We start from the raw sequence: 16,889 nt of genomic DNA on the forward strand, positions 1-16,889 counted from the left end.
CACTTCGGTCGGCGTAGACACACAAGGAAGGTTCTGATTCAACGGCCAATGACATCCTAAATGTAGTGGTGTAACATTGTAAGGGGGCATCATAAGGGGATCCAAGTGAAGTTCTAGAACCCTAAACCCAACAGCCCTTAACCTCACAATATAAATGTGATTCATATTAAATCTATATCACTTGTTTCATCTTATGCAGTACAGGGATATTCAGCCCATAGATAAATATAACAGCAAATAAAAATATTGCGCAAATGCAGAGAGGCATTACATACCTATCATAATACCAATACCTATCATGTTGCTCAATAGCGAGCGCCGTATTTAAGTGGTTTTGGAGGGAGGGTGCTCCCTCTCTTGTCCCACCGGAACCGCGATCGCAGGTTGCCGCTGGCTTCTATGGCAGCCGGTGGCCTAACAATGTCCCCCAGGTCTGCCAGTAGTGGATGCTTCTGGCATGGCTTAAGGGTATGTTCACACGGCAAACTAAAAACGGCTGTAAAATACGAGTTGTTTTCAAGGGAAAGGCCATTTTTGGAGCTGTTTTTCTATTGAGACAATGAAAAACGGCTCCAAAAACGTCTCAATAAGTGACATGCACTTCTCTTTTACGGGGCTTTTTTTCAAACTACTGCATAAAAAAAACGGCCACTGGGAACGAAACGCTGTTTTTCCCATTGAAATCAATGGGCAGATGTTTGGAGGCGTTCAGCCTCCGTACATTTAGCCGTTTTCTGAGCGTTTACGAACCGAAAAACGGCTGAAAATAGGCCGTGTGAACATACCCTAACAGGTGCCTGTCAATAAAGTCCCCTAGTGGGACTAAAAAAAAGTTTAATGAAGTTTATAATAAATAAATAAAAATCCCAACTAAAAAAACAAATAATTTTGAAAAAAAAAATGTTTTTACTGTGTAAAAGTAGTAAAACATTAAAAAAAAATAAAAAAAATATTGGTATTGTCGCAATCTTAACAATCTGCTGAATAAAGTTATTGTGTTATTTTTACCACATGGTAAACTGCTTACATTTAGGACGCAAAAAATTGTGGCAAAATTGTTGTTTTTTTTTTCTATTCGCCCCCAAAAAAGTTAATAAAAGTTAATCAATAAATTATATGTACCCCAAAATGGTGCTATACAAAAATACAACATGTCCCGCAAAAAACAAGACCTTATACAGCTGTGTCTATGCAAGAAAAATATATAATAGCTTGGTCATTAAGGCCTAAAATAGGACTAAAAAGGGGTTAAAGGAACATTACAGGTAAAACTGATACACTATGTCGTGCCTAGTGCAGGGCCTGAGAGGGCGGAGCATGACACAAGGATTCTGACTTTGATTTTCTTTGACTGTGTCATGCTCCGCCCCCTCAGGCAATAGTTTTGTCTGAAGTGTTCCTTTAAATTCTATCCTGTGTTTGCCCAGACTAGTTTTTTCAGTACCCTTAGGGTTTGTCTTCCTGAGTCTTACAGTCTAGGAATAATAGTCCATTTAGCATGTCCATCTCCATGATACTTTACAATATCTTCCATGCTGTGGATTTTTCCAATCTTTCCCAATCATCTACAGTTCACTTTACCAGTGTCCAAATCTCCAGTCTACAAAACAGATTTTGGTTAATAAATAATTCAGGTTGTACTGTGCAATGCTAATGCTCAAATAAAGCGGATGAAGAAATATATTAACCATCCGTGCAGTGCGCCAAATTGGCAGAATCGTGATTTTTACCCAACAAATAAACAGATGAGACGACTGTTCTTTTCTAATCACTTGATCAAATGTCAATTCAGTCAAGTAGACAGTGATGTAAACTCCATAAAGTCGCATTTGCAGTGTGTGAGGTAACTCGGACTCCCATGTATTAAAGGGGTGAAAAATGGTGACCCTGAGGCGGACACTGGGCACCCATTCGGATTCTGCCACTGTGTGGTCTTCAAGGGGCTTGTTATCTAATCCAGGTAGTGTTCTGCGTGTATATAATTCATGTCCTGATTTAATCTCTATAATACCACTATAGTATGGACACCCCTTAACCCCTTCCTACACATATGTTCACTGTCCTCATGGGCATTTGGCTCTTGCCCTTGATTATATAGCTGAACTGTCTGCCTTCTGGATGAGTGACCGCTGTATTTGACAGGTAGATCAAAGAGATCTCCCCCTTTGACATCATGAGGGGAATACCAGTGACAAAATCAACTGGAATTGCCTTTATGATTGGACAGCACAGACCTTGAGAGGACCCCGGGGCTGTCCACTCACAATCCTGCATGTTAAATGACATGCCCTAAAATATACCTAATTATATAATATATGTAGACTAATATCTAGACTAATGTAATGTTATAGTAATCTATGTCAGAGATGAAAAAATAAAGTAAAAAAAAGGAATAATAATGTTAATAAAAATATATAATATATTGTCAAACAAAACAAAAAATACAACCCACCATCATTTTTCATAAATTTTCCATTCTTTTCTATGGCAACTTGTAATTTATACATAGTTTGGTATTGTTTTAACCGCTGTGTATTTACGGCGCAGGTTTACGTCGGCAATGAGAATGAGAGAAGACAGAAGCAGCTTTCACCGTTTCTGTCTTCTCTAATCTCCTATACGCAGTGATCAATGAGCGTTGTGTATTGAATAGAGGAAGCGGCGGTGTTGCTCCTTCTAGTGGTCCCGCTGGTCGCGTGACTCATGACATGACCGACGGGAACCTGGTAGAGAGGCAGCTGCTGGGTCTAAATAAGACCCAGCACTGCCCTAGTAGTCAGAATTGTCAATAAAAAAGCCCCATTTTCTGACCTTTGGTTGAAAAGACCGTGAAAATAAAAATTGGGGAAAAAAATAAGTAAATAACACTCCACCTGTCAGGCCCCATGCACACAACCGTAAAAAATCTCCGTAATTGCGGACCGTAATACGATCTGCAATTACGGACCGTCCGGTTCTATTGGCCGCGGACATCTTTCCGTATCGCTACGAATAGGTGACCGTGCCGTAGAACCGCGCCGGGAATTAGGGAGCATGTCTTACTTTTCATTTTTACGGGCCGTGCTCTCATACTTTGTATGGGAGCACGGCCCGAAAATGCGGCCCGCAGCCATTGGTGGCCGGCCATGGCTGCAATCGCGGGTCGTGATTACGGGCACGGCCGTGTGCATGAGGCCATATAGCTGTCGCACTAGCACTCACCCAATAACCCTAAATTGTATATGTAATATGTCAGAATAAATGTTCGATAATGGCAAATACGGATATAAAATCTTTTTTACTGTCACGTATGATTACTAAAAAATAGCTAAAATTAAAAATAAAAAAAAGTAAAAATGACTAAAAAAGAAATGTCTCTCGCCCTAAGGCTGGATTCACACGAGCGTGGCGTTTTTGCGGACGCAAAAACGCAGCGTGTTGCGCGCGCAAAAACCACTTGACAGCTGCGTGTGTCATCCGTGTATGATGCGCGGCTGCGTGATTTTCGCGCAGCCGCCATCATAGAGATGAGGCTAGTGACGTCAGTAAATACTCACTGTCCAGGGTGCTGAAAGAGTTAACTGATCGGCAGTTAACTCTTTCAGCACCCTCGACAGTGAATGCCGATCACAATCTCGAGCAACCTGTTAAAAAAAAAAAAAGATGTTCGTACTTACCGCGAACTTCCCTCCCGGCCGTTGCCTTGGTGACGCGCCTCTCTTGACATCTGGCCCCACCTCCCTGGCAGTCCATGTGACCGCTGCAGCCTGTGCTTGGCCTGTGATTGGCTGGAGCTGTCACTTGGACTGAATTGTCATCCCGGGAGGTCAGACTGGAGGAAGAAGCCGGGAGTTGTCGGTAAGTCAGAACTTCTATTTTTTTTACAGTTTCATGTATATTGTGATCGGAAGTCACTGTCCAGGGTGCTGAACCAGTTGAACTCTTTCAGCACCCTGGACAGTGACTGTCTCCTGACGTCGCGTACCCGAATTTTTTTTGCCGGGTTCAGTCAAAACGAGTTCGGCCGAACCCGGTGAAGTTCGGTTCGGTTGTCCGGGTTCGCTCATCTCAAAGACACTCCGTTTGGATGTTTGTAAACAGAAAAGCACGTGGTGCTTTTCTGTTTACATTCATCCTTTTGACAGCTCTTGCGCGAATCACGCAGTTGGCACGGAAGTGCTTCCGTGCGGCATGCGTGGTTTTCACGCACCCATTGACTTCAATGGGTGCGTGATGCGTGCAAAACGCCGAAAAAACTGACATGTCGTGACTTTTTTTCAGCGGACTCACGCTGAGGAAAAATCACGAACATGTCAGCACGGCCCCATAGACAAATATAGGTCCGTGCAACGCGCGTGCAAATCACGCGCGTTGCACGGACGTTTTTCCCGTTCGTCTGAATAAAGCCTAAAGGACCAACGGACCTGAAACAGGTCACCAAAGCAATTGTGCTAATTGTGTTTAGTGAATATCGTAAAAAAAAAATAAGTACAAAAAACATTGTTCCTTTCACTAATTTTGTGCATTTTTTCCTACAAATTTAGCGAAATAAGAACCAAGCCATCTTACAGTTAGGGCAGATTCAGACGAACGTTGCGTTTTTGCGCGCGCAAACAACGCAGCGTTTTGCGCGCACAAAAACCATTTGACAGCTGCATGTGTCATCCGTGTATGATGCGCGGCTGCGTGATTTTCGCGCAGCCGCCATCATAGAGATGAGGCTAGTCGACGCCCGTCACTGTCCAAGGTGCTGAAAGAGCTAACTCTTTCAGCACCCTCGACAGTGAATGCCGAACACAATATCGAAAAACCTGTTAAAAAAAAAGAAAAAGTTCGTACTTACCGAGAACTTCCCTGCCGTTGCCTTGGTGACGCGTCCTTGGTGACGCGTCCTTGGTGACGCGCCTCTCTTGACATCGGGCCCCACCTCCCTGGATGCCGCGCCAGTCCATGTGACCGCTGCAGCCTGTACTTAGCCTGTGATTGGCTGGAGCTGTCACTTGGACTGAATTGTCATCCCGGGAGGTCAGACTGGAGGAAAAAGCCGGGAGTTATCGGTAAGTCAGAACTTCGTTTTTTTTTTACAGGTTCATGTATATTGGGATCGGAAGTCACTGTCCATGGTGCTGAAACAGTTTAACTCTTTCAGCACCATGGACAGTGACTGTCTCCTGACGTCGCGGACCGGAAATTTTTTTGCCGGGTTCGGCCAAAACGAGTTCGGCCGAACCCGGTGAAGTTTGATTCGGTTGTCCGGGTTCGCTCATCTCAAAGACACTCCGTTTGGATGCTTGGAAACAGAAAAGCACGTGGTGCTTTTCTGTTTACATTCATCCTTTTGACAGCTGGTGCGCTGTTTCAGTCGGTTCGCACGGAAGTGCTTCCGTGCGACCTGCGTGGTTTTCACGCACCCATTGACTTCAATGGGTGCGTGATGCGCGAAATACGCAGAGTTATTGAACCTGTCGCGTTTTGAAAAAAACGCGGCCTGCACGCGCGCAAATCACGCTCGTGTGAATCTCCCCTTATATAGACAGAAAAATAGCAAAGTTGTAAGCACTTAAAGGAACAGTGTCACCACAATTTTTTTTTTAATATGTTAAAGATGTTAGTGCTTTATTAAAAACGTTTGGATTAATTTGTGTGTTTGTGTGTTGTTTTTTTTTATTTTTACGCTTTTTCTTCCCTATGGGGGCTGCCATTTTTTTTTCCATTTCTGTATGTGTCGATTAACGACACATACAGACATGGAATACGGCAGCTCCAGTCCCATATGGACTGCGAACGGGGACCGTTCCATCCACTATCATGTACGCCGCTGTGTGGGAACGGCGCATGCGCCGCTCCCACACAGTTCAATTTGAAATGCGCGTCGTCCGGCACCATTTTCCTGTGGACCGGAAGTCGCGGCCGGACAGTAAGATTACTACTTCCGGTCGCGGCTTCCGGACTTGTGCACATGGAGCAGCGGCAGCAGACGGAGCGGATGGACCGGAGGGAGCGGCGGCAACTGGAGCAGGTAAGGGATTTCTATGTATGTTTGTGTTTCAGTGTGTGTTTACTACTGTATGTTAACCTTCTACACTGTCTGTTAGCTCAAAAAATGGCGACACACAGTGTAGGAGGTTAGACCGTTCAAACCCCTCGTTTCTCCCGGCACTAGCCAGGATAAAGGAGGGGGGGATTCTGAGAGCTCACTAGAGCGAGGGATTTTTACCTAATTTTGCAGCATAAAGCAATGTGGTTGCTTTACCACATGCAATGCTGCAATTTTGGGAATGGCTCCATCTAGTGACCAGCAATGGGAAATATTATAAATTAGAATCCAATTGAATCCAATTTATAATATTTCCTGACTCGTGAAAAAAAAAAAAAAAATTAGAACAATGTTTAATCACCTACACACTAATTGTTTAACTAAAAAAAAAAAAACATGTTTTGCTGGCAACACATTCCCTTTAAATCATTTCCAAAAGTTTTAAACTTTATAAACTGGGTACAATTAACGTCAAATTATAATTCTTGAACCCCTGGGGGCCATCATATGAGTTCACTGTACATGCAAATTTTATTTCTTGATTTTGGTTGTAAGGGTATGTTCACACGGCAGCGTCCGTAACGGCTGAAATTACGGGGATGTTTCCGGCTGAAAACATCCCCGTAATTTCAGCCGTAACGGCATGTGCAGGCGCTTGAATGCCGCGTCCATTACGGACGTAATTGGCGCTGCTTTTCATTGGAGTCAATGAATAATGGCTCCAATTACGCCTAAAGAAGTGACAGGTCACTTCTTTGACGCGGGCGTCTATTTACGCGCCGTCATTTGACAGCGGCGCGTAAATTACGCCTCGTGTGAACAGACAAACGTCTGCCCATTGCTTTCAATGGGCAGATGTTTGTCAACGCTATTGAGGCGCTATTTTCGGACGTAATTCGGGGCAAAAACGCCCGAATTACATCCGTAATTAGTGCGTGTGAACATACCCTAAAGCAGGTGGGTTTTCTTGCCGCAGCTGTGATGGGAGGCAGTAGAATTGCTGCACTTGGATAACTCAGCACCCTCTAGTGGCAGCTGCCGTTAATAACACTATAGCTCACATACACGGCTTATTTTCGGCCATTTTTCGGGCCATAAACGGCCCAAAAACGACCAATAAAATCGGAAGCAGAACGCCTCCAAACATCTGCCCATTGATTTGAGTGGGAAAAACTGAGTTTTGTTCTGACGAGGCGTTATTTTACGCAGAAGTTTTTCAAAACGGCCGCGTAAAAAAATGCCTGCGAAAAATACGCGCATGTCACTTCTTGAGCTGTTTTTGGAGCCATTTTTCATTGACTCTGTAGAAAAACAGCTCCAAAAACGTCCGGAAAAAGATGCAGTGAAAAACTCGAGTTGCTAAAAAGAGGCTGAAAATCAGGAGTGGTTTTCCTTTGAAAACTGCTCCGTATTTTCAGATGTTTTTGCTACGCGTCTGAACATAGCCTAAGAAAGACATACCGTAAACGTTTTTTTTAACCCCTTACATTCCGGATAAAGCAATTTGTTTTCGTTTTTTATCTTTGCATTACAAGAGCTATAACTTTTTTTACTTTTCCGTCAATGTAGTTGTATAAGGGCTTGTTTTTTTTTTTGCAAGACATATAGTTTATTGATTAGCTTTTATACATTTTTGGGAGGGGGAAATGCAAAAAAACAAACCAGAAATTCCAGCATTGACTTTGCGTTTTTGTTATTTATTGTGCGGGCAAAAAAACAAGTTAACGTTATTCTACAGGTCAGTACGAATACGGTGAAACCAAATAACAATAGTTTTTTTTTATGTTTTAATATTTTTTTTTTTTATGGAAATAATAATTTTTGTGTCGCCGCATTCCCAGAGCCATAATTCTTCAATTCCTTCGATGTAGTCGTATGAGGGCTTGTTTTTTTGCGGGACAGGAATATAAAAGTTTTTCGGGATGTTTAGCTGAACGCCTCTAAACATCTGCCCATTGATTTCAATGGTAAAAAATGTTCCAACTGTTCGTTTTTTGTCCGCGGCCGTTTGAAAAAAAACACTGTGTAAAAAAACGCCCCGTAAAAAGAAGTGCATGTCACTTCTTGAGCCGTTTTTCATTGGGTCAATAGAAAAACAGCTCCAGAAACGGCCGTAAAAAACGCATCATGCAACACTCGATGCCTAAGGCTGGGTTCACACGACCTATTTTCAGACGTAAACGAGGCGTATTATGCCTTGTTTTACGTCTGAAAATACGGCTCCAATACGTCCGCAAACATCTGCCCATTCATTTGAATGGGTTTGCCGACGTACTGTGCCGACGACCTGTCATTTACGCGTCGTCGTTTGACAGCTGTAAAATGACTGCCTCATCAAAGAAGTGCAGGACACTTATATACATTATATGCAGGACACTTATATACATTATATGCGGGACACTTATATACATTATATGCGGGACACTTATATACATTATATGCAGGACACTTATATACATTATATGCGGGACACTTATATACATTATATGCAGGACACTTATATACATTATATGCGGGACACTTATATACATTATATGCAGGACACTTCTATACATTATATGTGGGACACTTATATACATTATATGCGGGACACTTCTATACATTATATGCGGGACACTTATATACATTATATGCGGGACACTTATATACATTATATGCGGGACACTTATATACATTATATGCGGGACACTTATATACATTATATGCGGGACACTTATATACATTATATGCAGGACACTTATATACATTATATGCGGGACACTTATATACATTATATGCGGGACACTTATATACATTATATGCAGGACACTTATATACATTATATGCAGGACACTTATATACATTATATGCGGGACACTTATATACATTATATGCAGGACACTTATATACATTATATGCGGGACACTTATATACATTATATGCGGGACACTTATATACATTATATGCGGGACACTTATATACATTATATGCGGGACACTTATATACATTATATGCGGGACACTTATATACATTATATGCAGGACACTTATATACATTATATGCGGGACACTTATATACATTATATGCGGGACACTTATATACATTATATGCGGGACACTTCTATACATTATATGCGGGACACTTATATACATTATATGCGGGACACTTATATACATTATATGCGGGACACTTATATACATTATATGCAGGACACTTATATACATTATATGCGGGACACTTATATACATTATATGCGGGACACTTATATACATTATATGCGGGACACTTATATACATTATATGCGGGACACTTATATACATTATATGCGGGACACTTATATACATTATATGCGGGACACTTATATACATTATATGCGGGACACTTATATACATTATATGCGGGACACTTATATACATTATATGCGGGACACTTATATACATTATATGCGGGACACTTATATACATTATATGCGGGACACTTATATACATTATATGCGGGACACTTATATACATTATATGCGGGACACTTATATACATTATATGCGGGACACTTCTATACATTATATGCAGGACACTTATATACATTATATACAGGACACTTATATACATTATATGCGGGACACTTCTATACATTATATGCAGGACACTTATATACATTATATGCAGGACACTTATATACATTATATGCGGGACACTTCTATACATTATATGCGGGACACTTCTATACATTATATACAGGACACTTATATACATTATATGCGGGACACTTCTATACATTATATGCGGGACACTTATATACATTATATGCAGGACACTTATATACATTATATACAGGACACTTATATACATTATATGCAGGACACTTATATACATTATATGCGGGACACTTATATACATTATATGCGGGACACTTATATACATTATATGCGGGACACTTATATACATTATATGCGGGACACTTATATACATTATATGCGGGACACTTATATACATTATATGCGGGACACTTATATACATTATATGCGGGACACTTATATACATTATATGCGGGACACTTATATACATTATATGCAGGACACTTATATACATTATATGCGGGACACTTATATACATTATATGCAGGACACTTATATACATTATATGTGGGACACTTATATACATTATATGCGGGACACTTCTATACATTATATGCGGGACACTTATATACATTATATGCGGGACACTTATATACATTATATGCGGGACACTTATATACATTATATGCGGGACACTTATATACATTATATGCGGGACACTTATATACATTATATGCGGGACACTTATATACATTATATGCGGGACACTTATATACATTATATGCGGGACACTTATATACATTATATGCGGGACACTTATATACATTATATGCGGGACACTTATATACATTATATGCGGGACACTTATATACATTATATGCGGGACACTTATATACATTATATGCAGGACACTTCTATACATTATATGCAGGACACTTCTATACATTATATGCGGGGCACTTATATACATTATATGCGGGACACTTCTATACATTATATGCGGGACACTTATATACATTATATCCGGGACACTTATATACATTATATGCGGGACACTTATATACATTATATGCGGGACACTTATATACATTATATGCAGGGCACTTGTATACATTATATGCGGGACACTTATATACATTATATCCGGGACACTTATATACATTATATGCGGGGCACTTATATACATTATATGCGGGACACTTATATACATTATATGCAGGACACTTGTATACATTATATGCGGGACACTTATATACATTATATGCGGGACACTTATATACATTATATGCGGGACACTTATATACATTATATGCGGGACACTTATATACATTATATGCGGGACACTTATATACATTATATGCGGGACACTTATATACATTATATGCAGGACACTTATATACATTATATGCAGGACACTTATATACATTATATGCAGGACATTTATATACATTATATGCGGGACACTTATATACATTATATGCGGGACAGTTCTATACATTATATGCGGGACACTTATACATTATATGCGGGACACTTATATACATTATATGCAGGACACTTATATACATTATATGCAGGACACTTATATACATTATATGTGGGACACTTCTATACATTATATGCGGGACACTTCTACACATTATATGCGGGACACTTATATACATTATATGCGGGACACTTATATACATTATATGCAGGACACTTATATACATTATATGTGGGACACTTCTATACATTATATGCGGGACACTTCTACACATTATATGCGGGACACTTATATACATTATATGCGGGACACTTATATACATTATATGCAGGACACTTATATACATTATATGCGGGACACTTATATACATTATATGCGGGACACTTATATACATTATATGCGGGACACTTATATACATTATATGCGGGACACTTATATACATTATATGCGGGACACTTATATACATTATATGCGGGACACTTATATACATTATATGCGGGACACTTATATACATTATATGCGGGACACTTATATACATTATATGCAGGACACTTATATACATTATATGCAGGGCACTTATATACATTATATGCAGGACACATATACATTATATGCAGGACACTTATATACATTATATGCAGGACACTTATATACATTATATGCAGGACACTTATATACATTATATGCAGGACACTTATATACATTATATGCAGGACACTTATATACATTATATGCAGGGCACTTATATACATTATATGCAGGGCACTTATATACATTATATGCAGGACACTTATATACATTATATGCAGGGCACTTATATACATTATATGCAGGACACTTATATACATTATATGCAGGACACTTATATACATTATATGCAGGACACTTATATACATTATATGCAGGGCACTTATATACATTATATGCAAGACACTTATATACATTATATGCAGGACACTTATATACATTATATGCAGGACACTTATATACATTATATGCAGGACACTTATATACATTATATGCAGGACACTTATACATTATATGCAGGACACTTATATACATTATATGCGGGACACTTCTATACATTATATGCAGGACACTTATATACATTATATGCGGGACACGTAATTTGAGCCGTTCTTCATTGAACTCAATGAAGCACAGCTCAAAATTTACGGCTGTCAGAGAAGCCTCGCAAAATGCGAGGAGGAGCATTTACGACTGAAACGAGGCAGCTGTTTTCTCCTGAAAACAGTCTGTCTTTTCAGACGTAAATGACAGCTATCGTGTGCACATACCCTTAAAAACGGCTTGAAATCAGAGACTGTTTTCCCTTGAAAACAGCTCCGTATTTTACAGCTATTTTTAGTCTGCTGTGTGAACATACCCTTACACAGGACACTGATTTCAATAAGAATTGTGTAATGCCTCATTTCTCCTGTGGGGGCTCTGCAGGGGAATTGAACACTTACTACAGATTCCCTCATGGACCTCAGCTAATCGCTGGTGGTCCCTTTGATCAGCTAATCATATAGGGCCGCTTCTAAGACATTGGACAACCCCTTTAATGACTTTGAATATGCATGAGAGCTCTTGGATAACACCTTTTTGAATGCGCCTTTTGGCACATACAGGCACAGGTCATTCTTAGATACATTTTATCCATGCAAACCTTAAGGACCTAAATTGTACCATGTCTCAGAATGGAGATTGAAAAACAAAACCTTTGTCGCGAATTTATTAACACCGGTGAAGAAATGTAAAATATACTGTACATTTGTGCTGAAATGACAACACTGTCCAGCAGGTGGCGTGCTAGTCTACGATATAAAATCCTAGTTATAATGGTCTCTCCGGTTGTAAACATCCACTTATGTACACTTAGTGGCCAGTTTAATATGAGCAGTAGGCTATATATATATATACTACTGTTCAAAAAGTTTGGGGTCACTTAGAAATTCCCTTATTTTTTAAAGAAAACCAGTTTTTTTCAATGAAGATAACATTAAATTAATCAGAAATACACTCTATACATTGTTAATGTGCTACATGACTATTCTAGCTGCAAACGTCTGGTTTTGAATGCAATATCTACATAGGTGTATAGAGGCCATTTCCAGCAACCATCACTCCAGTGTTCTAATGGTACATTGTGGTTGCTAACTGTGTTCGAAGGCTAATGGATGATTAGAAAACACTTGAAAACCCTTGTACAATTATGTTAGCACCGCTGTAAACCGTTTTGCTGTTTAGATGAGCTATAAAACTGACCTTCCTTTGAGCTAGTTGAGAATCTGGAGCATTACATTTGTGGGTTCGATTAAACTCTCCAAATGGCTAGAAAAAGAGAGCTTTCATGTGAAACTCGACAGTCTATTCTTGTTCTTAGAAATGAAGGCTATTCCATGCGAGAAATTGCCAAGAAACTGAAGATTTCCTACAACGGTGTGTACTACTCCCTTCAGAGGACAGCACAAACAGGCTCTAACCAGAGTAGAAAGAGAAGTGGGAGGCCCCGCTGCACAACTGAGCAACAAGACAAGTACATTAGAGTCTCTAGTTTGAGAAATAGACGCCTCACAGGTCCTCAACTGGCAGCTTCATTAAATAGTACCCGCAAAACGCCAGTGTCAACGTCTACAGTGAAGAGGCGACTCCGGGATGCTGGCCTTCAGGGCAGAATGGCAAAGAAAAAGCCATATCTGAGACTGGCTCATAAAAGGAAAAGATTAATATGGGCAAAAGCACACAGACATTGGACAGAGGAAGATTGGAAAAAAGTGTTATGGACAGACGAATCGAAGTTTGAGGTGTTTGGATCACACAGAAGAACATTTGTGAGACGCAGAACTGAAAAGATGCTGGAAGAGTGCCTGACGCCATCTGTCAAGCATGGTGGAGGTAATGTGATGGTCTGGGGTTGCTTTGGTGCTGGTAAAGTGGGAGATTTGTACAAGGTAAAAGGGATTTTGAATAAGGAAGGCTATCACTCCATTTTGCAACGCCATGCCATACCCTGTGGACAGCGCTTGATTGGAGCCAATTTCATCCTACAACAGGACAATGACCCAAAGCACACCTCCAAATGATGCAAGAACTATTTAGGGAAGAAGCCGGCAGCTGGTATTCTATCTGTAATGGAGTGGCCAGCGCAGTCACCAGATCTCAACCCCATAGAGCTGTTGTGGGAGCAGCTTGACCGTATGGTACGCAAGAAGTGCCCATCAAGCCAATCCAACTTGTGGGAGGGGCTTCTGGAAGCATGGGGTGAAATTTCTCCCGATTACCTCAGCAAATTAACAGCTCGAATGCCAAAGGTCTGCAATGCTGTAATTGCTGCAAATGGAGCATTCCAAGACCAAAGCAAAGTTCGAAGGAGAAAATTATTATTTCAAATAAAAATCATTATTTCTAACCTTGTCAATGTCTTGACTATATTTTCTAGTCATTTTGCAACTCATTTGATAAATATAAGTGTGAGTTTTCATGGAAAACACAAAATTGTCTGGGTGACCCCAAACTTTTGAACGGTAGTGTATATAAAAAAAATAATATATATATATATATATAGTGGTTATTACACAGATATTACTGATATCAGATCCTTAGGAGGTTTTATAAGAGGGTGTAAGCATTCAGCAAATGTAATGTAAATGTTGGATGAGTGCTAGAAGAGATCTGGGGCGAGTAGAAGAAAATCCACTGTAAGGCCTTGTTCACACAGTGCAGTTTTGCATGCATTTTTTAAGCTAGGATCAGAATTGGATTCAGGAGAGCAGACCTATTAGTCCTTCCTTTATATATTTCTTCTGTTTAGGTTCCGTTCCTGGTTTTGGCTTTAAAATATACATGAAAAATCTGCAGCAAATCTGCACTGTGTGAACTAGGCCCAATAGTGAATTGATGCAGAGCTGCAATTGCGAAAGCCAGATCTGTGCCTCTCAATGTACAGTTCAATGCTGGACATCGCAACGAATAGGGGATTGTTGTTTCCTGTTACTTCTATAACTCCAACCTATTCCGTAGCGCAGAAAACAGACTGCAGTCACTCAGATCAGCTCACAGATCTCTCACACACAAGCACGGTAACGAACCCGGCAGCTGTGTCAGGTGGACATAATCACTACTGGCTACAGCCCCAGGTTATCGTGCCAGGACCTAAACACTGAAGCAAATGGAAAACAATAGAGACTGGGGCAGGGTTTAAAAGTTTATTTTTCTATTTGTGGGAAAGGCTTTTCCTATTGTCAGAAAACAATGGCAACTATATGTACAGGTGCGCCAGGTGCCACGCTGTGCTATAATCAGGACGGACGATGAACCAATCTGGTAAAAACTGTAGGGTGCATTTAGATAAGACGTTTCTGGCTGTGCGTAAAAAAGATGCATAAAAAAATCACAACGAAAACACACGCGGTTTGTGATCTGTGTTTTCGCCTGTGCCGTTTTCACATTTATTTTACACCTTTCACCTGTAATAACCGCACCGGCGAAAACCACATTGAAACTGGCAAATATCTGTAAAAGTGCATGCGGTTTTGCCATGATTTTTGATGCGTATTTTACAGCGCGGCTAAAAACGTCTAATCTAAATGCATATACCCGATGTACGACATCTTTGAAAATCTTCATCTCCTCCCCTCCATCACCCCCTCTTCTCTATCACTCTCCTATCACCCCTCTCTATCATTCTCTCCCTCTCCTCTGTCACCCCCTCTTCTCTATCACTCTCCTCCACTTTATCACTCTCTCCATCACCCCCTCTTCTCTATCACTCTCCTATCACCCCTCTCTATCATTCTCTCCCTCTCCTCTCCATCACCCCCTCTTCTCTATCACTCTCCTCCACTTTATCACTCTCTCCATCACCCCCTCTTCTCTATCACTCTCCTATCACCCCTCTCTATCATTCTCTCCCTCTCCTCTGTCACCCTTCTCCTCCTCTCTATCATTCTCTCCCTCTCCTCTCCATCACCCCCTCTTCTCTATCACTCTCCTCCACTTTATCACTCTCTCCATCACCCCCTCTTCTCTATCACTCTCCTCCACTTTATCACTCTCTCCATCACCCCCTCTTCTCTATCACTCTCCTCCACTTTATCACTCTCTCCATCACCCCCTCTTCTCTATCACTCTCCTCCACTTTATCACTCTCTCCATCAGCCCTCCCTCTCCTCTCTATCACCCCTCCTCCTCTCTATCATTCTCTCCCTCTCCTCTCTATCACTCCCTCTTCTCTATCACTCTCTCCCTCTACTTTCTAATACCCTTCTCCTCCTCTCTATCACCCTCTCTCTTCCTCTCCTCTCTATCACTCTCCTCCTCTCTATCACCCTCTCTCTTCCTCTCCTCTCTATCACTCTCCTCCTCTCTATCATTCTCTCCCTCTCCTCTCTATCACTCTCTCCCTCTACTTTCTAATACCCTTCTCCTCCTCTCTATCACCCTCTCTCTTCCTCTCCTCTCTATCACTCTCCTCCTCTCTATCACTCTCCTCCTCTCTATCACCCTCTCTCTTCCTCTCCTCTCTATCACTCTCCTCCTCTCTATCACTCTCCTCCTCTCTATCACCCTCTCTCTTCCTCTCCTCTCTATCACTCTCCTCCTCTCTATCACTCTCTCCCCTCCTCTCTCTATCATTCTCTCCTCTCTATCACCCTCTCCCCTCCTCTCTCTATCATTCTCTCCTCTCTATCACCCTCTCCTCCTCTCTATCACTCTCCTCCTCTCTATCACCCTCTCCTCCTCTCTATCACCCTCTCCTCCTCTCTATCACCCTCTCCTCCTCTCTATCACTCTCTCCCCTCCTCTCTCTATCATTCTCTCCTCTCTAT

The sequence above is a fragment of the Rhinoderma darwinii genome, chromosome 9 (genome assembly GCF_050947455.1).
Source record: "Rhinoderma darwinii isolate aRhiDar2 chromosome 9, aRhiDar2.hap1, whole genome shotgun sequence".
Taxonomy (NCBI): Eukaryota; Metazoa; Chordata; class Amphibia; order Anura; family Rhinodermatidae; genus Rhinoderma; species Rhinoderma darwinii.